Source organism: Oncorhynchus nerka, linkage group LG3 (assembly GCF_034236695.1).
Source record: "Oncorhynchus nerka isolate Pitt River linkage group LG3, Oner_Uvic_2.0, whole genome shotgun sequence".
Classification (NCBI taxonomy): Eukaryota; Metazoa; Chordata; class Actinopteri; order Salmoniformes; family Salmonidae; genus Oncorhynchus; species Oncorhynchus nerka.
The window spans coordinates 80,419,417-80,444,416 of record NC_088398.1 but is presented as its reverse complement, the minus strand read 5'-3'; positions in this window follow the sequence as shown (position 1 = coordinate 80,444,416).

The following is a 25,000-nucleotide window of genomic DNA, read 5'->3' as shown; positions in this document are numbered from 1 at the left end:
ATGTTGGAACATTGCTGCTATAACAGCCTCCGCTCTTCTGGGAAGGCTTTCCACTAGATGTTGGAACATTGCTGCTATAACAGACTCCACCCTTCTGGGAAGGCTTTCTACTAGATGTTGGAACATTGCTGCTATAACAGCCTCCGCTCTTCTGGGAAGGTTTTCCACTAGATGTTGGAACATTGCTGCTATAACAGCCTCCACTCTTCTGGGAAGGCTTTCCACTAGATGTTGGAACATTGCTGCTATAACAGACTCCACCCTTCTGGGAAGGCTTTCCACTAGATGTTGGAACATTGCTGCATAGACTTGCTTCCATTCAGCCACAAGAGCATTAGTGAGGTTGGGCACTAATGTTAAGCGATTCGACGAAGGGGTGTCCACATATTTTTATTTATTTATTTATTTTTAACCTTCATTTAACTAGGCAAGTCAGTTAAGAACAAATTCTTATTTTCAATGATGGCCTTGCAACCTTCCGGTTACTAGTCCAACACTCTAACCACTAGGCTACGCTGCCTCCTCTACACTCTAACCACTAGGCTACCCTGCCGCCCCACATACTTTTGCATATAATGTATATTCAGGTTAATTCTATAAATTAAATCCATTTGAATTCAATCCCTTTTTAGACAGGATCCCATTTGATTTAAACTAAACTTTCTACTTCATGTTTGCCATGGAAAGTAACTTAATGGACCCAAATGACAAAAAGGATATTAAGGCGCTCCATGTTCATCCATTTTGCGTACGGCCAGCACACCATGAGTTATCAATTTCATCACTGGAAAATGTCAACGGTTGAGTTTGATATCATTGAAAAGCTGTAAAGCCTATACATCAAGTGTGAATTACTGCGCTGTCACTCAGACGGCATCTCAGAACGCACCGCAATGTTCCTTCACTCATTCACATACATTGTTCAATTATTAATGAAATAGGCTGATAAACAGCCTATTGCATGGCTGGCTAATACTGGCTGCATTTATTCCAGACAGATTTAGATGGCCCCATGTACTGGTTCGCTTTAGAGAGAAGGAAAACGTATCTCTCGCAACACTCATGCCACAACATTTGTACAAAATGAAATGAAGATAAACGATCTACATTCTAATGATCTGTCGCTCTGTAAACTGGGCCAGAAGAAATAATAATAGCAATAAGTGTATGGGCTTGGCTCACGACACGACGACAGACGTCATCAGCAGTGGAATAATTATATGGACAGACAAAGTAGGCCTACCGAACAATGGCAAGTAGACAGACTAAACCAACCATTTGGCCTCAGCCAAGTAGACAGACTAAAACAACCGTATGGCCTCAGCCAAGTAGACAGGCTAAACTACCATTTGGCCTCAGCCAAGTAGACAGGCTCAACTACTATTTGGCCTCAGCCAAGTAGACAGACTAAACCAACCATTTGGCCTCAGCCAAGTAGACAGTCTAAACTACCATTTGGCCTCAGCCAAGTAGACAGACTAAACAACCATTTGGCCTCAGCCAAGTAGACAGGCTAAACCAACCATTTGGCCTCAGCCAAGTAGACAGGCTAAACTACTATTTGGTCTCAGCCAAGTAGACAGACTAAACCAACCATTTGGCCTCAGCCAAGTAGACAGACTAAACAACCATTTGGCCTCAGCCAAGTAGACAGACTAAACAACCATTTGGCCTCAGCCAAGTAGACAGACTAAAACAACCATTTGGCCTCAGCCATGTAGACAGACTAAACAACCATTTGGCCTCAGCCAAGTAGACAGACTAAACAACCATTTGGCCTCAGCCAAGTAGACAGACTAAACAACCATTTGGCCTCAGCCAAGTAGACAGACTAAACAACCATTTAGCCTCAGCCAAGTAGACAGACTAAACCAACCATTTGGCCTCAGCCAAGTAGACAGACTAAACCAACCATTTAGCCTCAGCCAAGTCGACAGACTAAACAACCGTATGGCCTCAGCCAAGTCCACAGAAAATAACTAAATTGTTGTTCTAATCCAATCGTTGCAGCAGCCTCAACCGATACCCCTCCCCATTTCTTTACAGACAGAAGAACTAGCCAGTAGTTGTTTGGAGCACACAGTGTTTCACACTGTTTGAGTGGAAGAGAGACTCATGCTGGCAGCTGAAAATTAATTTGAACTGATCACGGATATTAACAGTAAAAAACACTCTTGTCATAATCGCAGTTGGAAAATTCTCCATATCCGTTACGATACTAATTGGTACTCGACAAACTCCTACCTTTAACTTCAATAATCTAAAAACCGTAAACTCCCACCAAAAATATATCATATTCACATATAGTATTATGTTGTAGCTTATTTCACATCATCTGAGTTTTTTTTGTATTGTGCCTGCCATCGTTTGAGATACAACATGCTCTTGAATAGAAAATGGGTGTCATTTCAATCATAGAAATAATAAATAATGTACAGAAAGTCACATCCTGAGCACTTCTGAAATGAACAAATATGTATGTAAGGTTTCGTTCACATCGAGAGGGGTGCTGTCAAAAAAGGGATTGAATTCAAAACGGATTACCACTATAGTAATTACATTGTGCTTTATAAGTTGTCCCGATACACAGACTTAACTGTGATCATGTAACGATTGTCGTCTGGAGATAGAGAGGACCAAAGCGCAGCGTGGTTAGTGTTCATCATTATAATGGAAAACTGAACACTTCAAAACAACAACCGAAACAGTTCTATCTGGTGCAGACACACAAAGACTGAAAACAACCACCCACAAACCCCAACAGAAAACAGGCTACCTAAATATGGTTCCCAATCAGAGACAATGACTAACACCTGCCTCTGATTGAGAACCATATCAGGCCAAACAAGAAACCCCACATAGAAAACATAGATTGTCCACCCAACTCACGCCCTGACCACACTAAAACAAAGAAAATACAAAATAACTATGGTCAGAACGTGACAAATCAGGTGTTGCAATAGAGTTCAGGATAAGTGAGGTATTGATTACTGCTAATCATTAGCATCATGAGTACAGTCAAAAAAATATTAAAATGGGCACCTGGAACTTTTAGATGTAATTCGAAAGTCATTCATTAAAGTGGTAAAACCAACAACTTTCAAAAGTTCAAATATGGAAATACCCCAAAGCTCTCTCTCAGTAGACTACTACTGCACTTTGGCCGAAGGAGTGAAGTCAATTCAAAGACAAAGGAATCTTTTTTCAGGAAGTGGCTGCCAAAGGAAAATAAAGACAAAGGAATCTTTGTTCAGGAAGTGGCTGTCAAAGGAAAATAAAGACAAAGGAATCTTTGTTCAGGAAGTGGCTGCCAAAGGAAAATAAAGACAAAAGAATCTTTGTTCAGGAAGTGGCTGCCAAAGGAAAATAAAGACAAAGGAATCTTTGTTCAGGAAGTGGCTGCCAAAGGAAAATAAAGACAAAGGAATCTTTGTTCAGGAAGTGGCTGTCAAAGGAAAATAAAGACAAAGGAATCTTTGTTCAGGAAGTGGCTGCCAAAGGAAAATAAAGACAAAGGAATCTTTGATCAGGAAGTAGCTGTCAAAGAAAGCTTAGAGAGATCCCTCTTCGTGCACAGCCACATCGTCTGTGGAGGTTATACCAGACACATAATACATTTTATTAACTTCATTGGGATAGGGGGCAGTATTTGTTTGTCTTAATGAAAAGCATGCCCAAAGTAAAACTGCCTGTTTCTCAGGCCCAGGATCTAGGACATGCATATAATTGGTACGTTTAGATGGAAAACACTCTAAAGTTTCTAAAACTGTTAAAATAATGTCGGTGAGTATAACGGAACTGATATGGCAGACAAAACCCTGAGGACAAACCACCCCCCCCCAAAAAAAAATTCAGCTCACTGTTTTCAATGGCTAGAATTATAATAAGCCCAAGTCCTCCCAAATTGCAGTTAGTAGGGCTTCCACTAGATGTCAACAATCTTTAGAAAGAGTTTCAGGCTGGTTTTTGGGAAAAATTTGCCAGAAATTGTAGTTTTTCTAGGTGGCTTCCATTTTGGCTGTATGGTTTCCAAGCGCGTGGAGGAAAGCACATTCTTTGTTATTTATCTCCGGCAATGAACATACTATTCTCCGTCTTAAATTGTATAGTTTATTTGCGTATTAGGATACCTAAGGTTGGTTTATAAACGTGGTTTGACTTATTTGGAAAAGTTTATTAGTAACTTTTGGGATAAATGTTGTATGCATTTTGATGGGGGGTAATTGAGTGGATTATTGACTGAAGTGCGCCAGCTAAACTGAGTTTTTATGGATATAAAGAAGGACATTATCGAACAAAAGGACCATTTGTGATGTAGCTGGGACCTTTTGGAGTGCCAACAGAAGAAGATCTTCAAAGGTAAGGCATTTATTATATCACTATTTCTGACTTTCGCGTCGCAACTCCCTGGTTGAAAATGATTTTTTATGCATTTGTGTGCTTGGCACTGTCCTCAGATAATAATCGTATGGTTTGCTTTCGCCGTAAAGCCTTTTTGAAATCTGACACAGCGGCTGGATTAACAACAAGTTAACCTTTATTTTGATGTATTGCACTTTGTGATTTCATGAAAGTTTAATATTTATAGTAATTTAATTTAAATTTGGCGCTCTGCCATTTCACCGGATGTTATCGAGGGGTTCCGCTAGCGGCACGCCTTTCCCAAACATTATTTATTAACCCGCTTGCAGTAACAGTACAAGCAGGATGACTACAAATAAGTATGCTTTATTGTCACACCAGATAACAGTGTAATGTAAAAAAAATGATAGCTACAGTGAAATGTGTTGTTTTACATGGTCAGCCATAATAGTATGATAGGTACAGTGAAATGTACAGTGTAATGTGTTGTTTTTACAGGGTCAGTCATAGTAGTATGGTAGGTGTTGTTTTACAGGGTCAGTCATAGTAGTATGATAGGTGTTGTTTTACAGGGTCAGTCATAGTAGTATGATAGGTGTTGTTTTACAGGGTCAGTCATAGTAGTATGATAGGTGTTGTTTTACAGGGTCAGTCATAGTAGTATGATAGGTGTTGTTTTACAGGGTCAGTCACAGTAGTATGATAGGTGTTGTTTTACAGCACTGCTAGCTAGCCAGCTAGCCCCGAATAGCAGCACAGTAGCACAGTAGAAACCATTACACTCAACGGAACGACTTGATTAGTGTAGTGTCAACAACGCAGACACTGCCAGCTAGCCTACATAGTCAACAACGCAGCCTCTGCCAGCTAGCCTACTTCAGCAGTACTGTATCATTTTAATCATTTTAGTCAATAAGATTCTTGCTACGTAAGCTTAACTTCCTGAACACTCGAGACGTGTAGTCCACTTGTCATTCCAATCTCCTTTGCATTAGCGTAGCCTCTTGTGTAGCCTGTCAACTATGTGTCTGTCTATCCCTGTTCTCTCCTCTCTGCACAGACCATACAAACGCTCCACACCGCGTGGCCGCGGCCACCCTAATCTGGTGGTCCCAGCGCACGACCCACGTGGAGTTCCAGGTCTCCGGTAGCCTCTGGAACTGCCGATCTGCGGCCAACAAGGCAGAGCTCATCTCAGCCTATGCCTCCCTCCAGTCCCTCGACTTCTTGGCACTGACGGAAACATGGATCACCACAGACAACACTGCTACTCCTACTGCTCTCTCTTCGTCTGCCCACGTGTTCTCGCACACCCCGAGAGCCTCTGGTCAGCGGGGTGGTGGCACCGGGATCCTCATCTCTCCCAAGTGGTCATTCTCTCTCTTTCTCCCTTACCCATCTGTCTATCGCCTCCTTTGAATTCCATGCTGTCACAGTTACCAGCCCTTTCAAGCTTAACATCCTTATCATTTATCGCCCTCCAGGTTCCCTCGGAGAGTTCATCAATGAGCTTGATGCCTTGATAAGCTCCTTTCCTGAGGACGGCTCACCTCTCACAGTTCTGGGCAACTTTAACCTCCCCACGTCTACCTTTGACTCATTCCTCTCTGCCTCCTTCTTTCCACTCCTCTCCTATTTAACCCTCACCCTCTCACCTTCCCCCCCTACTCACAAGGCAGGAAATACGCTCGACCTCATCTTTACTAGATGCTGTTCTTCCACTAACCTCATTGCAACTCCCCTCCAAGTCTCCGACCACTACCTTGTATCCTTCTCCCTCTCGCTCTCATCCAACACTTCCCACACTGCCCCTACTCGGATGGTATCGCGCCGTCCCAACCTTCGCTCTCTCTCCCCCGCTACTCTCTCCTCTTCCATCCTATCATCTCTTCCCTCTGCTCAAACCTTCTCCAACCTATCTCCTGATTCTGCCTCCTCAACCCTCCTCTCCTCCCTTTCTGCATCCTTTGACTCTCTGTCCCCTATCCTCCAGGCCGGCTCAGTCCTCCCCTCCCGCTCCGTGGCTCAACGACTCATTGCGAGCTCACAGAACAGGGCTCCGGGCAGCCGAGCGGAAATGGAGGAAAACTCGCCTCCCTGCGGACCTGACATCCTTTCACTCCCTCCTCTCTACATTTTCCTCTTTTCTCTCTGCTGCTAAAGCCACTTTCTACCACTCTAAATTCCAAGCATCTGCCTCTAACCCTAGGAAGCTCTTTGCAACCTTCTCCTCCCTCCTGAATCCTCCTCCCCCCTCCTCCCTCTCTGCAGATGACTTCGTCAACCATTTTGAAAAGAAGGTCGACGACATCCGATCCTCGTTTGCTAAGTCAAACGACACCGCTGGTTCTGCTCACACTGCCCTACCCTGTGCTCTGACCTCTTTCTCCCCCCTCTCTCCAGATGAAATCTCGCGTCTTGTGACGGCCGGCCGCCCAACAACCTGCCCGCTTGACCCTATACCCTCCTCTCTTCTCCAGACCATTTCCGGAGACCTTCTCCCTTACCTCACCTCGCTCATCAACTCATCCCTGACCGCTGGCTACGTCCCTTCCGTCTTCAAGAGAGCGAGAGTTGCACCCCTTCTGAAAAAACCTACACTCGATCCCTCCGATGTCAACAACTACAGACCAGTATCCCTTCTTTCTTTTCTCTCCAAAACTCTTGAACGTGCCGTCCTTGGCCAGCTCTCCCGCTATCTCTCTCAGAATGACCTTCTTGTTCCAAATCAGTCAGGTTTCAAGACTAGTCATTCAACTGAGACTGCTCTTCTCTGTATCACAGAAGCGTTCCGCACTGCTAAAGCTAACTCTCTCTCCTCTGCTCTCATCCTTCTAGACCTATCGGCTGCCTTCGATACTGTGAACCATCAGATCCTCCTCTCCACCCTCTCCGAGTTGGGCATCTCCGGCGCGGCCCACGCTTGGATTGCGTCCTACCTGACAGGTCGCTCCTACCAGGTGGCGTGGCGAGAATCCGTCTCCACACCACGTGCTCTCACCACTGGTGTCCCCCAGGGCTCTGTTCTAGGCCCTCTCCTATTCTCGCTATACACCAAGTCACTTGGCTCTGTCATAACCTCACATGGTCTCTCCTATCATTGCTATGCAGACGACACACAATTAATCTTCTCCTTTCCCCCTTCTGATGACCAGGTGGCGAATCGCATCTCTGCATGTCTGGCAGACATATCAGTGTGGATGACGGATCACCACCTCAAGCTGAACCTCGGCAAGACGGAGCTGCTCTTCCTCCCGGGGAAGGACTGCCCGTTCCATGATCTCGCCATCACGGTTGACAACTCCATTGTGTCCTCCTCCCAGAGCGCTAAGAACCTTGGCGTGATCCTGGACAACACCCTGTCGTTCTCAACTAACATCAAGGCGGTGGCCCGTTCCTGTAGGTTCATGCTCTACAACATCCGCAGAGTACGACCCTGCCTCACACAGGAAGCGGCGCAGGTCCTAATCCAGGCACTCGTCATCTCCCGTCTGGACTACTGCAACTCGCTGTTGGCTGGGCTCCCTGCCTGTGCCATTAAACCCCTACAACTCATCCAGAACGCCGCAGCCCGTCTGGTGTTCAACCTTCCCAAGTTCTCTCACGTCACCCCGCTCCTCCGCTCTCTCCACTGGCTTCCAGTTGAAGCTCGCATCCGCTACAAGACCATGGTGCTTGCCTACGGAGCTGTGAGGGGAACGGCACCTCAGTACCTCCAGGCTCTGATCAGGCCCTACACCCAAACAAGGGCACTGCGTTCATCCACCTCTGGCCTGCTCGCCTCCCTACCACTGAGGAAGTACAGATCCCGCTCAGCCCAGTCAAAACTGTTCGCTGCTCTGGCCCCCCAATGGTGGAACAAACTCCCTCACGACGCCAGGACAGCGGAGTCAATCACCACCTTCCGGAGACACCTGAAACCCCACCTCTTTAAGGAATACCTTGGATAGGATAAAGTAATCCCTCTCACCCCCCTTAAAAGATTTAGATGCACTACTGTTCCACTGGATGTCATAAGGTGAATGCACCAATTTGTAAGTCGCTCTGGATAAGAGCGTCTGCTAAATGACTTAAATGTAAATGTTTTACAGGGTCAGTCATAGTAGTATGATAGGTGTTGTTTTACAGGGTCAGTCATAGTAGTATGATAGGTGTTGTTTTACAGGGTCAGCCATAGTAGTATGATAGGTGTTGTTTTACAGGGTCAGTCATAGTAGTATGATAGGTGTTGTTCTACAGGGTCAGTCATAGTAGTATGATAGGTGTTGTTTTACAGGGTCAGTCATAGTAGTATGATAGGTGTTGTTTTACAGGGTCAGTCATAGTAGTATGATAGGTGTTGTTTTACAGGGTCAGTCATAGTAGTATGATAGGTGTTGTTTACAGGGTCAGTCATAGTAGTACGATAGGTGTTGTTTTACAGGGTCAGTCATAGTAGTATGATAGGTGTTGTTTTACAGGGTCAGTCACAGTAGTATGATAGGTGTTGTTTTACAGGGTCAGTCATAATAGTATGATAGGTGTTGTTTTACAGGGTCAGTCATAGTAGTACGATAGGTGTTGTTTTACAGGGTCAGTCACAGTAGTATGATAGGTGTTGTTTTACAGGGTCAGTCATAGTAGTATGATAGGTGTTGTTTACAGGGTCAGTCATAGTAGTACGATAGGTGTTGTTTTACAGGGTCAGTCACAGTAGTATGATAGGTGTTGTTTTACAGGGTCAGTCATAGTAGTACGATAGGTGTTGTTTTACAGGGTCAGTCATAGTAGTATGATAGGTGTTGTTTTACAGGGTCAGTCATAGTAGTATGATAGGTGTTGTTTACAGGGTCAGTCATAGTAGTACGATAGGTACAGCATAACGTGTCGTTTTACAGAGTTAGCGATTGTAGTGTGGCGCTCCTTGGAGCAAATTAGGCTTAAGTTAAGTGCCTTGCTCAAGGGTACATCAACATATGTTTATCTTGTCAACTCGGGCATTTCGAACCAGTCATCTTTCGGTTCCTGGCCAAACACTATAACTGCTAGGCTACCTGTGGCCTTTCATGATACACAGCATCCTGCTCAGAACCAGGGATTCACAGCATTCCTCTGAAACCCCTCCTGCGCACGTTTCTCTGCACGGTGCGATCCCATGAAGGCCTCCAGGGAATACATGAATAGACGTTACAACAAAAGAGGGTCCACCAGCCGCAATGCAAATGACCAGATTATCAAGGTCGGAGCAATCAGGCTGACAGTACAGGCCTCGGGGGGCCACTACACCATTATACTGTATCAATCTGTCTGCCTTCAAAAGCAATTCCAGCTCATCAATATTGTGTTATCCCGGAGACACGACGGAGGAGGAGGAGGAGGAGGGAGAGGAGGGAGAGGAGGAGGATGAGGAGGGAGAGGAGGGAGAGGAGGAGGAGGTGGGGGGAGATCGATGCTCGTGCGCTTCTTCTTTTCTTCCTTACCCTCCCTTTTTTGTCTCTCAGTCTTTGGGCTGGTGGGTGAATATTTACAAGGCATCGGCTGTTTTCAGCAAGGGACTGTGAGAGAGAGAGAGAGAAACAAACAAACAGATAAACAGAGCGAGGGAGAGAGAGAGAGAGAGAGAGAGAGGGAGATAAAGAGAGATATTTCCAGAATATTAAGTGGGTACTCAGCAGGGTACTAACGGTACAGAGATGGCTGGCCAACATGTCAGGCGTGTATGAGATCTTAAATGGCTGGCCAACATTGTCAGTGCATTCGTGAAGTATTCAGACCCCTTGAATTTGTCCACCTTTTGTTTCAGTTATTATTATTATTATAAAATGGATTAGTTTTTTTCCCCCTCATCAATCTACACACAATACCACATAATGACAAAGCAAAAAATGTTTGGCGAAAATTTTTGAAAGGAGGACCTTCACCCCCAGTCTGAGGTCCTGAGCAGGTTTTCATCAAGGATCTCACTGTAATTTGCGTCTTTCATATTTCCCTAAATCCCGATTAGTCTGCCAGTCCCTGCCGCTGAAAAACATCCCGACGGTGAAGCATGGTGGTGGCAGCATCGTGCTGTGGGGATGTTTTTCAGCGCAAGGTTGCAAGGTTTCTCCCAGTCCCTGCCACTGAAAAACATCCTCACAGCATGATGCTGCCACCACCATGCTTCACCGTCGGGATGGTGCAAGGTTTCTCCCAGTCCCTGCCACTGAAAAACATCCTCACAGCATGATGCTGCCACCACCATGCTTCAACGTCGGGATGGTGCAAGGTTTCTCCCAGTCCCTGCCACTGAAAAACATCCTCACAGCATGATGCTGCCACCACCATGCTTCACCGTCGGGATGGTGCAAGGTTTCTCCCAGTCCCTGCCACTGAAAAACATCCTCACAGCATGATGCTGCCACCACCATGCTTGACCGTAGAGATGGTGCAAGGTTTCCTCCAGACGTGACGCTTGGCATTCAGGCAAAATATTTACATCTTGGTTTCATCAGACCATCAAATCTTATTTCTAATGGTCTGAGAGTCCTTTAGATGCCTTTTGGCAAACTCCAAGTGGGCTGTCAAGTGCCTTTTACTAAGGAATGGCTTCTGGCTGGCCACTCTACCATAAAGGCCTGAATCGGTGAAGTGCTGCAGAGATGGTTGTCCTTCTGAAACGTTCTCCCATCTCCACAGAGGAACTCTGGAGCTCTGTCAGAGTGACCATCATGTTCTTGGTCACCTTCCTGACCAAGGTCCGTCTCCCCCGATTGCTCAGTTGGGTTTTTAAAACAATACAGACATAACAGTTTACATGAAAATAAGTAATACTTAGATGTTGACTTATATTAATTACAGGCAATTATAGACATTAATATTTGCCATTTACCTCTGCTAGATCACATTTATCAATGAAAGCGCTATACGTTTAAAAAAAAAACTAAAATGTGATTTTTGTAAACAATAATCAATTATAACCAATACATGGTTGGAATAAATTATTATTACGTTTTCATCATTATTGATGTTTATTGCTTTGAACTGAACTAATTGGAAAGGATAAAGTTTCCATACAGTATTTTATGGAAATGATGAATGGGCCCCATTGAACACATACCTGTATTACGGCTGATCTACACACTACATGAGGGACAGAGTTTTACTGTGTGTGTGTTGCAAATGTATTTCTTGCACTTGATGCATGTGTACTTCCTGTCCTTCTTGGGTCCACACATCGCAGCACTTCTTCCTGTTGCTACCGGCTGCCAACTAGAATGATGAAAACACATACACTACCGTTGAAAAGTTTGGCATCACATAGAAATGTCCTCGTTTTTGAAAGAAAAGCAGATTTTTTTTGTCCATTAAAATAACATCTAAGTGATCAGAAATACAGTGTAGACATTGTTAATGTTGTAAATGACTGTTGTAGCTGGAAACAGCAGATTTTTATTGGAATTTCTACATAGGCGTACAGAGGCCCATTATCAGCAACCGTCACTCCTGTCTTCCAATGGCACGTTGTGTTAGCTAATCGAAGTGTATAATTTTAAAAGGCTAATTGATTATTAGAAAACCATATGCAATTATGTTAGGACAGCTGAAAACTGTTGTTCTAATTAAAGAAGCAATAAAACTGTCCTTCCTTAGATTAGTTGAGTATCTGGAGAATCAGCATTTGTGGGTTTGATTACAGGCTCAAAATGGCCATAAACAAAGACATTTCTTCTGATACTCGACAGTTTATTCTTGTTCTGAGAAATGAAGGCTATTCCATGTGAGAAATTGCGAAGAAACTGAAGATCTCCTACAACGCTGTGTACTACTCCCTTCACGGAACTGAGCAAAGTGGCCCTAACCAGAATAGAAAGAGGAGTGGGAGGCCCCGGTGCACAACTGAGCAAGAGGACAAGTACATCAGAGTGTCGAGTTTGAGAAACAGATGCCTCACAAGTCCTCAAATGGCAGCTTCATCAAATAGTACCCGCAAAACAGCAGTCTCAACGTCAACAGTGAAGAGGCGACTCCGGGATGCTGGCCATCTAGGAAGAGTTCCTCTGTCCAGTGTCTGGCAAAAAGAAAACAATCTTAATATTTTATTTTCATTGGCCAGTCTGAGATATGGCTTTTTCTTTGCAACTCTGCCTAGAAGGCCAGCATCCCGGAGTCACCTCTTCACTGTTGATATTGAGACTGGCGTTTTGCGGGTACTATTTAATGAAGCTGCCATTTGAGGACTTGTGAGGCAGTGTATAAACTGTGTCTTATGCCATCTATTGCATCTTGCCTATGGCGCTCATCCATTTATTTATATGTACATATTCTTACTCCATCCCTTTAGATGGGTGTGTATAAGGCACTTGACGGAGAATTGTTAGATCACTTGTTAGATATTACTGTTAGATTACTTGTTAGATATTACAGTCAGATTACTTGTTAGATATTACTGTTAGATTACTTGTTAGATATTACTGTCAGATTACTTGTTAGATATTACTGTCAGATTACTTGTTAGATATTACTGTTAGATTACTTGTTGGTTATTACTGTTAGATTACTTGTTGGTTATTACTGCATTGTCGGAACTAGAATCACAAGCATTTCGCCACACTTGCATCAACATCTGCTAATCATGTGTATGTGAACAATAAGATTTGATTTGAGGCCTGTTCCATGTATTCAACAGCAGAGTTGGGAGCTCTGGCTTGTGTTTTCTTACTGATCCTACCATTGTCAGCTTCCTCTAGAAGATCTCCTGTCCCAGCAAAGTAAAACAGTTATCGTATTTTATGTCCCTGTGTCACATCCAGGATGACCCTTATCCCTTGGTTCTTCTCCAGGGCTCCTCCATCTGGCTTCTTCATATACACTTGCAAGTTCCAAACATATGATGAAGCAGCATCACAGGCAGCAGCATCACAGGCAGCAGTATCACAGGCAGCAGCATCACAGGCAGCCCAGATCTTGATGACATATTTTGCAGGTTTAGACGGTATGTACTGCCTGAAGGGGCAGCGGCCTCTAAATGGCATAAGCTGCTCATCAGCAGTAACGTTGGGCCCAGGGTAGTAAAACAGGGGACGCCGGTCCACCCACTTGTCCCACACTGACCTGATTGCAGCTAGCTTGTCTGCAGCTAGCTGGTCTGGTGTCTCGGTTATCGAAGCGGATAATCCTGGAAATAATGTGGAAAGAAACGTTTCTGCATCCCACGGGGATTCTGTGGATTCCCCATCGGATCTGAAAACACCAGCAAGGATAAGAACCCAAAAGTATGCAAGTAAATGAGTTTGGGCCATCTCATCTCTCTCCAAAAACATGGTTTCCCTCCAAATTAGTGCAGCACAGAATGAGTTTCTGGATGGTGTCTGGGATGAACAGTTCAAAAGACTACTTTATGCCCTGCTCATGAGTAACCTCCATCCGCCTTGGCAGCCATGAGGGGGTCTCATTCCTTGGGCAAGAGATTCTTTCAATTACCCAATATTTTTACATCCATATTTCTCCTCACGCAGGCTGCTGATGAGCTGGTTGCTGACGGGCTGGTCCTGGGGGCTGGTTGTTGACGGCCTGGTCCTGTGGTTAGCTGCTGATGGGCTGGTCCTGGGCCTGGTTGTTGACGGGCTGGTCCTGGGGCTGGTTGTTGACAGGCTGGTCCTGGGGCTGGTTGTTGATGGGCTGGTCCTGGGGTTGGCTGCTGACTGGCTGGTCCTGGGGCTGGCTGCTGACGGGCTGGTCCTGGGGCTGGTTGTTGACGGGCTGGTCTTGGGGCTGGCTGCTGATGGGCTGGTCCTGGGGCTGGCTGTTGATGGGCTGGTCCTGGGATTGGCTGCTGATGGGCTGGTCCTGGGGTTGGCTGCTGATGGGCTGGTTGCTGACGGGCTGGTCCTGGGGTTGGCTGCTGACGGTCTGGTCCTGGGGTTGGCTGATGATGGGCTGGTTCTGAGGCTGGCTGCTGATGGGCTGGTTCTGGGGTTGGCTGCTGATGGGCTGGTTCTAGGGTTGGCTGATGATGGGCTGGTCCTGGGGCTGGCTGCTGATGGGCTGGTTCTGGGGTTGGCTGATGATGGGCTGGCTGCTGACTGGCTGGTCCTGGGGCTGGCTGCTGACTGGCTGGTCCTGGGGCTGGTTGCTGATGGGCTGGTCCTGGGGCTCACTGCTGATGGGCTGGTCCTGGGGTTGGCTGCTGACTGGCTGGTCCTGGGGATGGCTGCTGATGGGCTGGTCCTGGGGCTGGCCAATTATGGGCTGGCTGCTGATGGGCTGGTCCTGGGGTTGGCTGATTATGGGCTGGCTGCTGACGGGCTGGTCCTGGGGCTGGCTGTTGATGGTGTGGTCCTGGGGTTGGCAGCTGATGGGCTGGTCCTGGGGTTGGCAGAGGATCAATCTCATCCTTTTCTTCCAACTCACTGTCAGACTCCGAATTGACAGAGACATGATACTGAAATTTGGAAAATGATTCATCTCCAAATTGGAAGATGCTATTTCCAAACTGGCTTCTCTCTCTGCGAAAATGATTTCTAAGTCCCACGGAGCAGAGATAATTAGTGCCAAACTGATTGATTGTGGTAAGGAGCCACGCAATGCAAAGCTATTTATTTGTTGTGTCCTTCCCCCAATTTGCACCTGGCTGGGGTAGAGTGTGGGAAAATATATATATATATTTGGTTACAATTTATCGTAATAATGTATACAAAATAAAGCAGGTACACAGTATGCACTTAATAAAAAATGTGTTATTTTACACATACCTGATAAGGACCGACGCTGGAGATGAGAGCAGGTACGGAGTCAACATTTATTCATTAACAGACAGGTACCAAAACAGGAACGGCGTCAGCACATGGGTAAACAACAACAAGCGGCAATGAATGGGGAAGCAGGGAACAGAGATATAGGGGAGGTCATGGGGAAGCAGGGAACAGAGATATAGGGGAGGTTATGGGTAAACAACAACAAGCGGCAATGAATGGGTAAGCAGGGAACAGAGATATAGGGGAGGTCATGGGGAAGCAGGGAACAGAGATATAGGGGAGGTTATGGGTAAACAACAACAAGCGGCAATGAATGGGTAAGCAGGGAACAGAGATATAGCGGAGGTCATGGGGAAGCAGGGAACAGAGATATAGGGGAGGTCATGGGGAAGCAGGGAACAGAGATATAGGGGAGGTCATGGGGAAGCAGGGAACAGAGATATAGGGGAGGTCATGGGGAAGCAGGGAACAGAGATATAGGGGAGGTCATGGGGAAGCAGGGAACAGAGATATAGGGGAGGTCATGGGGAAGCAGGGAACAGAGATTTAGGGGAGGTCATGGGGAAGCAGAGAACAGACATATAGGGGAGGTCATGGGGAAGCAGGGAACAGAGATATAGGGGAGATATTGGAGATGCAGGGAACAGAGATATAGGGGAGATATTGGAGATGCAGGGAACAGAGATATAGGGGAGGTCATGGGGAAGCAGGGAACAGAGATATAGGGGAGGTCATGGGGAAGCAGGGAACATAGATATAGGGGAGGTCATGGGGAAGCAGGGAACAGAGATATAGGGGAGGTCATGGGGAAGCAGGGAACCAGACAGATAAAGGGGAGGTACTGACAGAGGTGATTGGCGCGTGATGGGGGAAGGCAGGTGTGTGTAATGTTGATTGCAGGAGTGCGTAATGACGCGGAGTCTGGCGCCTTCGAGTGCCAGGGAGGGGGAGCAGTCATGACACTACCGGTCAAAAGATTTAGAACACCTACTCATTCAAGTTTTTAAAAAACTATTTTCTACATTGTAGAATAATAGTGAAGAGATTAAAACTACGAAATAACACATTTGGAATCATGTAGTAACCCAAAAAGTATCTGCATGTCAGAGCAAAAATCTAAATATAAGTTATATATTTGAGATTCTTCAAAGTAGCCACCCTTTGCCTTGATGACAGCTTTGCACACGCTTGGCATTCTCTCAAATATAACATATTTAGACACTTTTTTGCTTTCTACATGATTCCAAATGTGTTATTTCATAGTTTTGAATTATTCACTATTATGTAGAAAATAGTAAAAATAAAGAAAATCCCATGACCGATAGTGTACATGTTTTTCACAGAAAATGAGCCAAGGCCACTGAATCTCAGGTTGTGTGTGAAGAGTGTCTGATTCTCAGCCCTCACTAAATGAAAACGAAATACAGGCACAGACCGTGTGTGGAAAATGATTTAAGACTGAGACTCTCTCCATTACAACCCAACATTGCAGAGATGTGTGCATCCTTTCAAGTACACGCTTCTGACTTACAATTTCTGATGAACTAATAAGGTTTTAAATGTAAAATGGCTACAGTGGCCTGTGAAAGTATTCACCCCCTTGGCATTGTCTTCCTATTTTGTTATAATATTATTATAACCTGGATTTAAAATACATGTTGGGGGGGGGGTTATATCATTTAATTTACACAACATGCCACTTTGAAGATGCAAAACAAGAAATAAGACAAAAAACAGAACTTGATCATGCATCACTATTCACCCCCCCAAAGTCAATACATTGTACGTAAAGCCACCTTTTTCAGAAATTACAGCTGCAAGTATCTTGGGGTATGTCTCTCTAAGCTTGGCACATCTAGCCACTGCGATTATTGCCCATTCTTCAAGGCAAAACTGTTCCAGCTGCTTGGATTTAGGTCTGGGCTTTGACTAGGCCATTCCAAGACATTTAAATGTTTCCCTTTAAACCATTCAAGTGTTTATTCAGCAGTGTGCTTAGGGCCATTGTTCTGCTCGAAGGTGAACCTCCTTCCCAGTCTCAAATCTCTGGAAAACTGAAACAGATTTCCCTCAAGAATTTCCTTGTATTTAGCACCATCCATCATTCCTTCAATTCTGACCAGTTTCCCAGTCCCTGCCGATGAATAACATCCCCACAACATGAAGATGCCACCACCATGCTTCACTGTAGGGATGGTGTCCTCAGGGTGATGAGAGGAGTTGAGTTTGCGCCAGACATAGCGTTTTCCTTGATGGCCAAAAAGCTCAAGCTCAGAATACCTTCTTCCATATGTTTGGGGAGTGTCCCTCATACCGTTTGACAAACACCAAGTGTATTTGTTTTCTTTAAGCAGTGACTTTTTCCTGGCCACTTCCATAAAGTCCAGCTCTGTCGAGTGTACGGCTTAAAGTGGTCCTATGGACAGATACTCCAATCTCCTCTGTGGGGCTTTGTAGCTCATTCAGGGTTATCTTTGGTCTCTTTGTTGCCTCTCTGAATAATGCCCTCCTTGCCTCGTCCGTGAGTTTTGGTCCGTCTCTTGGCAGGTTTGTTGTGCTGCCATATTCTTTCAATTTTTCAATAATGGATTTAATGGTGCTCCGTGGGATGTTCAAAGTTTCTGATATTAAATTTATAACTCAACCCTGATCTGTACTTCTCCACAACTTTGTCCCTGAGCTGTTTGGAGAGCTCCTTGGTCTTCATATTGCCGCTTGCTTTGTGGTGCCCCTTCCTTTGTGTTGTTGCAGACTCTGGGGCCTTTCAGAACAGATGTATATATACTGAGATCATGTGACACTTACATTGCACACAGGTTAACTTTATTTAACTAATTATGTGACTTCTGAAGGTAATTGGTTGCACCATATCTTATTCAGGGGCTTCATAGCAAAGGGGTGAATACATATGCACGCACCACTTTTCAATTTTTTATTATTTATTTATTTTTGAAACAAGTTATTTTTTTTTCCATTTCAATTCACCAATTTGGACTATTTTGTGTATGTCCATTGCATGAAATCCAAATAAAAATCTATTTAAATTACAGGTTGTAATGCAACAAAATAGGAAAAACACCAAGGGGAATGAATACTTTTGTAAGTGGTTAAATAAAGAGCTAAATTATTGATTATTATATTATTATTTGTGCCCTGGTCCTATAAGAGCTCTTTGTCACTTCCCACGAGTCGGGTTGTGACAAAAACTCACACTCAGTCTTATGTTTAATAAATGTATTGCATAGTGAGGCTTACAATGGTGGCAAAAAACAACATTTGAGAGTGCGTTGACCCTGGTGCCAGAGGGGGTACGGCAGCTGGAGGTTGAATGTTTGAAGGGGTACGGGACTATAAAAAGTTTGGGAACCACTGGTCTACACCAATTCAGCATATTTTACACCCTCTTAAGCTTCAGCCCCACCCATCTCATTTCGCTGTCAGAGCGCACACTTGACACTCCAGCCGAACGCTACGGAAAAAGTCAGAAATCAGCTCAATGTAATTGAGAAAATTGGAAAATCAGCTCAATGTAAACGAGGACAATTGGAACAAACTAAACAAACATGCAGAGTTATCTATCCAAAATGGACATGTACAGATAAACCACTTCTCCAATCTTTTTTATAACTAAAAACAACCAGCAAAAACATATACATTACCAGTTAAACGTTTGGACATACCTACTCATTCAAGCGTTTTTCTAGTAGAATCTTGTAGTTACCAAAAAAGTTTTAAACAAAATCGAAATATATTTTATATTTGAGATTCTTCAAAGTAGCCACCCTTTGCCTTGATGTCAGCTTTGCACACTCTTGGCATGTAGAAAATAGTACAAATAAGGACAAACTAATATTATTTAGTTCCTTTGGCTTTGATGCCTCATGATTGAGCATTGCTCTGTTCAAGTAGTGTGTGATTTTGCTGTGATCTGATAGGGGTGTCAGTGGACTGAGTGTGAACCCTCTGAGAAACTCTGGGTTGAGGTCAGTGATAATAGTCTACAGTACTACTGCCAATGGATCAAATCAAATCAAATCAAATGTATTTATATAGCCCTTCTTACATGCGCTGATGTCACAAATTTCTGTACAGAAACCCAGCCTAAAACCCCAAACAGCAAGCAATGCAGCTGTAGAAGCACGGATGAGCTGTAGGTGTACCTACCATAATTGTACCCTTAAAGTCAACCATTGACTATGTACAGACCCAGCTTGTGACAAAGCTGCAGAAGTTGTGACCCATTGTTATTGTTTGTTTTGTCATAGTTGTTTCAAGGGGGGCATATTCGGGAGGGAATGCTGTCACCTCCAGGTAGGTGGTGGTCCCCCTTAATGCTAAGAGTGTCAGGTTCTTGTCCAGTTTTGGCATTTAGGTCGCCGCAGACTAGTACATGTCCTCCCTGGGCCTGCAAATGGTTGGTCTCCCCCTCTAGAATGGAGAAGCTGTCATCATTAAAGTATGGGGATTATATTAGGGGGATGTAGGTAGCAACAAATTAGGACATTTTTCTCTGAGATAATTTTCTTATTGATTTCTAGCCAGATGTAAAATGGTCTGGGTGTAGGTCCTCTTGGTGTGGGTCCTCTTGGTGTAGGTCCTCTTGGTGTCCTCCAGGGAGGGACCTCACAGTTCTGGGAGGGTGTCTCGCATGTCTGGGCGGGTGTCCGTTTTCTGTTGCTCTTGTCTGAAGTACTGGGCTAGCGGTTGAGGGTGACGTCCTTCAGGGTCCTGGTAAGAGTGGGCACTGCTGCCTTGTAGAGGAGTACCTGGTCTTAAAGGCTGTTCAAGTCCAAGGTGGAGTGGTGGGCCAGGTAAACATTTGATTTTGAGGCACAGTCTTAGGAAATGCTTTCATTCACCCACTGTATGGTAGCAGGGTGAAAAGTATTTTCGTGATAGCAGGGTGGAGATAACCACGTTGGGGAAAGTGGATGAGTTTTTTTCAATCACTCTCTTGAGTGCTGTTGCCTCACATTCCTGCTGGGCTCTAAGGTCCTTTTTGCTTGTGTGTATTATGATATAGATGGGGGGTCGGTCCTTTGACAGCAGCTCCAGGGGACGCTGGGTGTTCAGACACAAGAGTTTAGCAACTTGCTGTTTTGGAAAAAGTTTCCTCTCGTCAATGTATTTGCCATTTGAGTCAATGAGGAGCACAATTTCCTGCCTTTGTGTGTCCTCAGTGGGTGTTGGGGGGGTTGTCAGGAGAGCTATCCGGTGGGCTGACAGGAGGGAGGTGCCTGGAGGGGGAGTCTGCTGGTTTGGTGGATACTTGTCTGTCCTGCTGTGGTGTTGACTGTGGTCGAGGTTAGAAGTGGGCTGTTCTGGTGGCTTCTTTGTGGGGATGGCTAGCTCTCTCATGAGAGGTTGATTGTTGCTGTCACGCCTTGGTCTTAGTATTTTGTGTTTTCTTTCATTATTTGTTCAGGCCAGGGTGTGACATGGGTTTATTGTATTGTCGTATTGGGGTTTTTGTAGGCATTGGGATTGTGGTTGATTAGGGGTGTGTCTAGTATAGGCTTGGCTGCCTGAGGCGGTTCTCAATCAGAGTCAGGTGATTCTTGTTTTCTCTGATTGGGAACCGTATTTAGGTAGCCTGGGTTTCACTGTGTATTTTGTGGGTGATTGTTCCTGTCTCTGTGTAGTGTTCACCAGATAGGCTGTAATTAGTTTTCACGTTCCGTTTGTTGTTTTGTATTTGTATAAGTTATTTCATGTATCGCGATTCATTCATTAAAGAACATGAGTAACAACCACGCTGCATTTCGGTCCTCTCCTTCGACAGACGAACGCCGTTACAGTTGCACCTCAGCTTTTGTCCTTCACTGATGTTAGCTGGTCTGTGTGTTCCTTTCCTTCCTCCTTCACTGATGTTAGCTGTGCCATGTGTTCCTCTCCCTCCTCCTTCACTGATGTTAGCTGGTCTGTGTGTTCCTCTCCCTCCTCCTTCACTGATGTTAGCTGGTCTATGTGTTCCTTTCCTTCCTCCTTCACTGATGTTAGCTGGTCTGTGTGTTCCTTTCCTTCCTCCTTCACTGATGTTAGCTGGTCTGTGTGTGTTCCTCTCCCTCTTCCTTCACTGATGTTAGCTGGTCTGTGTGTTCCTCTCCCTCCTCCTTCACTGATGTTAGCTGGTCTATGTGTTCCTTTCCTTCCTCCTTCACTGATGTTAGCTGGTCTGTGTGTTCCTTTCCTTCCTCCTTCACTGATGTTAGCTGGTCTGTGTGTGTTCCTCTCCCTCTTCCTTCACTGATGTTAGCTGGTCTGTGTGTTCCTCTTCCTCATCCTTCACTGATGTTAGCTGTGCCATGTGTTCCTCTGTCTCCTCCTTCACTGATGTTAGCTGGTCTATGTGTTCCTTTCCTTCCTCCTTCACTGATGTTAGCTGGTCTGTGTGTTCCTTTCCTTCCTCCTTCACTGATGTTAGCTGGTCTGTGTGTTCCTCTGTCTCCTCCTTCACTGATGTTAGCTGGTCTATGTGTTCCTTTCCTTACTGTATAGACGGATACCATTTTCATTCATCTTCAATCACATTTGGGAGGTGACTTCCCCACAGTCAAAGTCCTGCTACGATGATGCTAATATTTGCGTAAACTCAGCAGAGTTGTGTGACTCATACTCCATTTTATTGCTCCACATTCCAACCTTGTTTAACATTATCTAGTCAAAATATAGCATGATTCCACCAATTGCAACCTTCTGCGTCACTTTCAAAGAGGGACTTTTATTTTGAATGTATAATGCAAATTCCACTATTGTGGCTAATCCCTATTGTGGCTAGCTTCACAACACAACACAAATCAAATCAAATCAAATCAAATTGTATTGGTCACATACAGAACAGCATCCTGGAGTCACTGTTGATGATGAGACTAGTGTTTTGCTGGAACTATTTAATGAAGCTTCCAGTTGAGGACTTGTGAGGTGTGTGTCTCTCTCTGTCTGTCTGTCTGTCTGTCTGTCTGTCTGTCTGTCTGTCTGTCTGTCTGTCTGTCTGTCTGTCTGCCTGCGTTTCTCTCTCTGTCTGTCTGCTCTCTCTCTGTGTATGTCTGCTCTCTCTCTGTGTCTCTGCTCTCTCTCTCTGTCTGTCTGCTCTCTCTCTCTGTCTGTCTGCTCTCTCTCTCTGTCTGTCTGCTCTCTCTGTCTGTCTGTCTGTCTGCTCTCTCTCTGTCTGTCTGCTCTCTCTCTCTGTCTGCTCTCTCTCTCTGTCTTCTCTCTCTGCCTGTCTGTCTGCTCTCTCTGTCTATCTGTCTGCTCTCTCTCTGTCTGTCTCTCTGCTCTCTCTGTCTATCTGTCTGCTCTCTCTCTGTCTATCTGTCTGCTCTCTCTCTGTATATCTGTCTGCTCTGTCTGTCTGTCTGTCTGTCTGTCTGTCTGTCTGTCTGTCTGTCTGTCTGTCTGTCTGTCTGTCTGTCTGTCTGTCTGTCTGTCTCCTGGCTGACTGGCGGCTCTGGCGTCTCCTGGCTGACTGGCGGCTCTGGTGGTTCAGGATAGACAGGAGACTCTGGCGGCCCAGGACAGACGGGAGACTCTGGCGGCTCAGGACAGACGGGAGACTCTGGCGGCTCAGGATAGATGGGAGACTCTGGCGGCCCAGGACAGACGGGAGACTCTGGCGGCTCAGGACAGACGGGAGACTCTTGCGGCTCAGGACAGACGGGAGACTCTGGCGGCGCTGGGCAGGAGGTTGGCTCTGGCAGCGCTGGACAGGCGGGAGCACCTGTAGGGATGAGACAGAGAGACAACCTGGTGCGAGGGGCTGCCACCGGAGGGTTGGTGCGTGGACGTGGCACCGGATAGACTGGACCGTGAAGGCGCACTGGAGATCTTGAGCACAGAGCCTGCCCAACCTTACCTGGTTGAATGCTCCCGTAGCCAGGCCAGCAAACCGGGGACTCTAATTGTGCTCCTGTCCTGGGGCTCTGTGGGGTGTGTTTGTGTTTGTGAACAGAGTCCCAAGACCAGCTTGCTTAGGGGACTCTTCTCCAGGTTCATCTCTCTGTAGGTGATGGCTTTGTTATGGAGCAGAGAGGTTTGGGAATCGCTTCCTTTTAGGTGGTTGTAGAATTTAACGGCTCTTTTCTGGATTTTGATAATTAGTGGGTATCGGCCTAATTCTGCTCTGCATGCATTATTTGCTGTTTTACGTTGTACACGGAGGATATTTTTGCAGAATTCTGTGTTTGTCCCATTTAGTGAAGTCTTGGTTGGTGAGCGGACCCCAGACCTCACAACCATAAAGGGCAATGGGCTCTATGACTGATTCAAGTATTTTTTGCCAGATCCTAATTGGTATGTTGAAATTTATGTTCCCTTTGATGGCATAGAATGCCCTTCTTGCCTTGTCTCTCAGATCGTTCACAGCTTTGTGGAAGTTACCTGTGGCGCTGATGTTTAGGCCAAGGTATGTATAGTTATTTTTGTACTCTGGGGCAACAGTGTCTAGATGGAAATTGTATTTGTGGTCCTGGCAACTGGACCTTTTTTAGTACACCATTATTTTGGTCTTACTGAGATTTACTGTCAGGGCCCAGGTCTGACAGAATCTGTGCAGAAGATCTAGGTGCTGCTGTAGGCCCTCCTTGGTTGGTGACAGAAGCACCAGATCATCAGCAAACAGTAGACATTTGACTTCGGATTCTAGTAGGGTGAGGCCAGACTTTTCTAGTGCCCGCGCCAATTCGTTGATATATATGTTGAAGAGGGTGGGGCTTAAGCTGCATCCCTGTCTCACCCCGCAACCCTGTGTGAAGAAATGTGTGTTTTTTGCCAATTTTAACTCCACACTTGTTGTTTTCGTCTCTCTCTCTTTGCGCTCTCTCTCTCTGTCTACTCTCTCTCTCTGCTCTCTCTATCTCTCTCACTATAATTTAAAACTAGGGATTTTGGAGTTAATTGAGGTGACACACTAATTCTGCTCATAGAATATGGATGAATGAACTACACATTGACATATCCAGCCAAAAGCAAAAGGTCTAACAATTACTTACTAGTTGCCAAAGTACCGGAGCAGTTCACACCTGTTGTATTCATCGCAATGTGACAAAAAACATTTGATTTGATTTGATTATGTAGGCTAGCGCTCTGCTCTCCTCTACAAAGCTTAGTCCCTGTCGACAGGCAGAGGCGTGTAACTAACGGCTGCCTGAGTACTCTGCTAATCATGACGTCTGTTAGTGTTCCCCCCCATCCCGCAATCTCCGCTCCATTCATCACAACAGAATGGAGAGAATGGAGAGAATTAAATGTAGAGACAGACGCAGAGAGAGAGAGAGAGAGAGCAGAGAGAGAGAGGAGAGAGAGAGAGAGAGCAGAGAGAGAGGGCAGACAGAGAGAGAGACCAGAGAGAGAGAGAGAGAGAGCATAGAGAGAGCAGACAGAGAGAGCAGAGAGAGAGCGAGAGAGGGCAGACAGGGATAGAGAGGGCAGACAGAGAGAGAGAGAGAGAGAGAGAGAGCGAGAGAGAGGGAAGAGAGGGAAGACAGAGAGAGAGAGAGAGACAGAAAGAGAGATAGAAGACAGAGAGAGAAGACAGAGAGGGAGAGAGAGAGAGAGCAGAGAGAGAGGGCAGACAGAGAGAGAGAGACAGAGACAGAGGGTAAGAGTGTGTTTAATGGAGGAGGATACACACAGGAATCTAATATGTATGAATTGGGATAAAAAGCTACTGATGGGGGGGAGGGAGAGAGAGAGAAAGAGAAACACTGTGGAACATATCTATCCGGATCCCTAGACTCAGTATGGGGAAGAGGGACTGATGAGAGAGGAAAGTGGATTTGGGACATGTGTCAGACCGTGCTGAGAGTCGAAGAGGGCTGAGTTTAAGTCCCACCAGATGGCGATGAATTTTTTCATTTGAGGGAAATGAATGGTTTGTATGTAGAATGGGCGAGTAATGGGGTCTGTTTGACGTGAGTGGTAATTAAAGC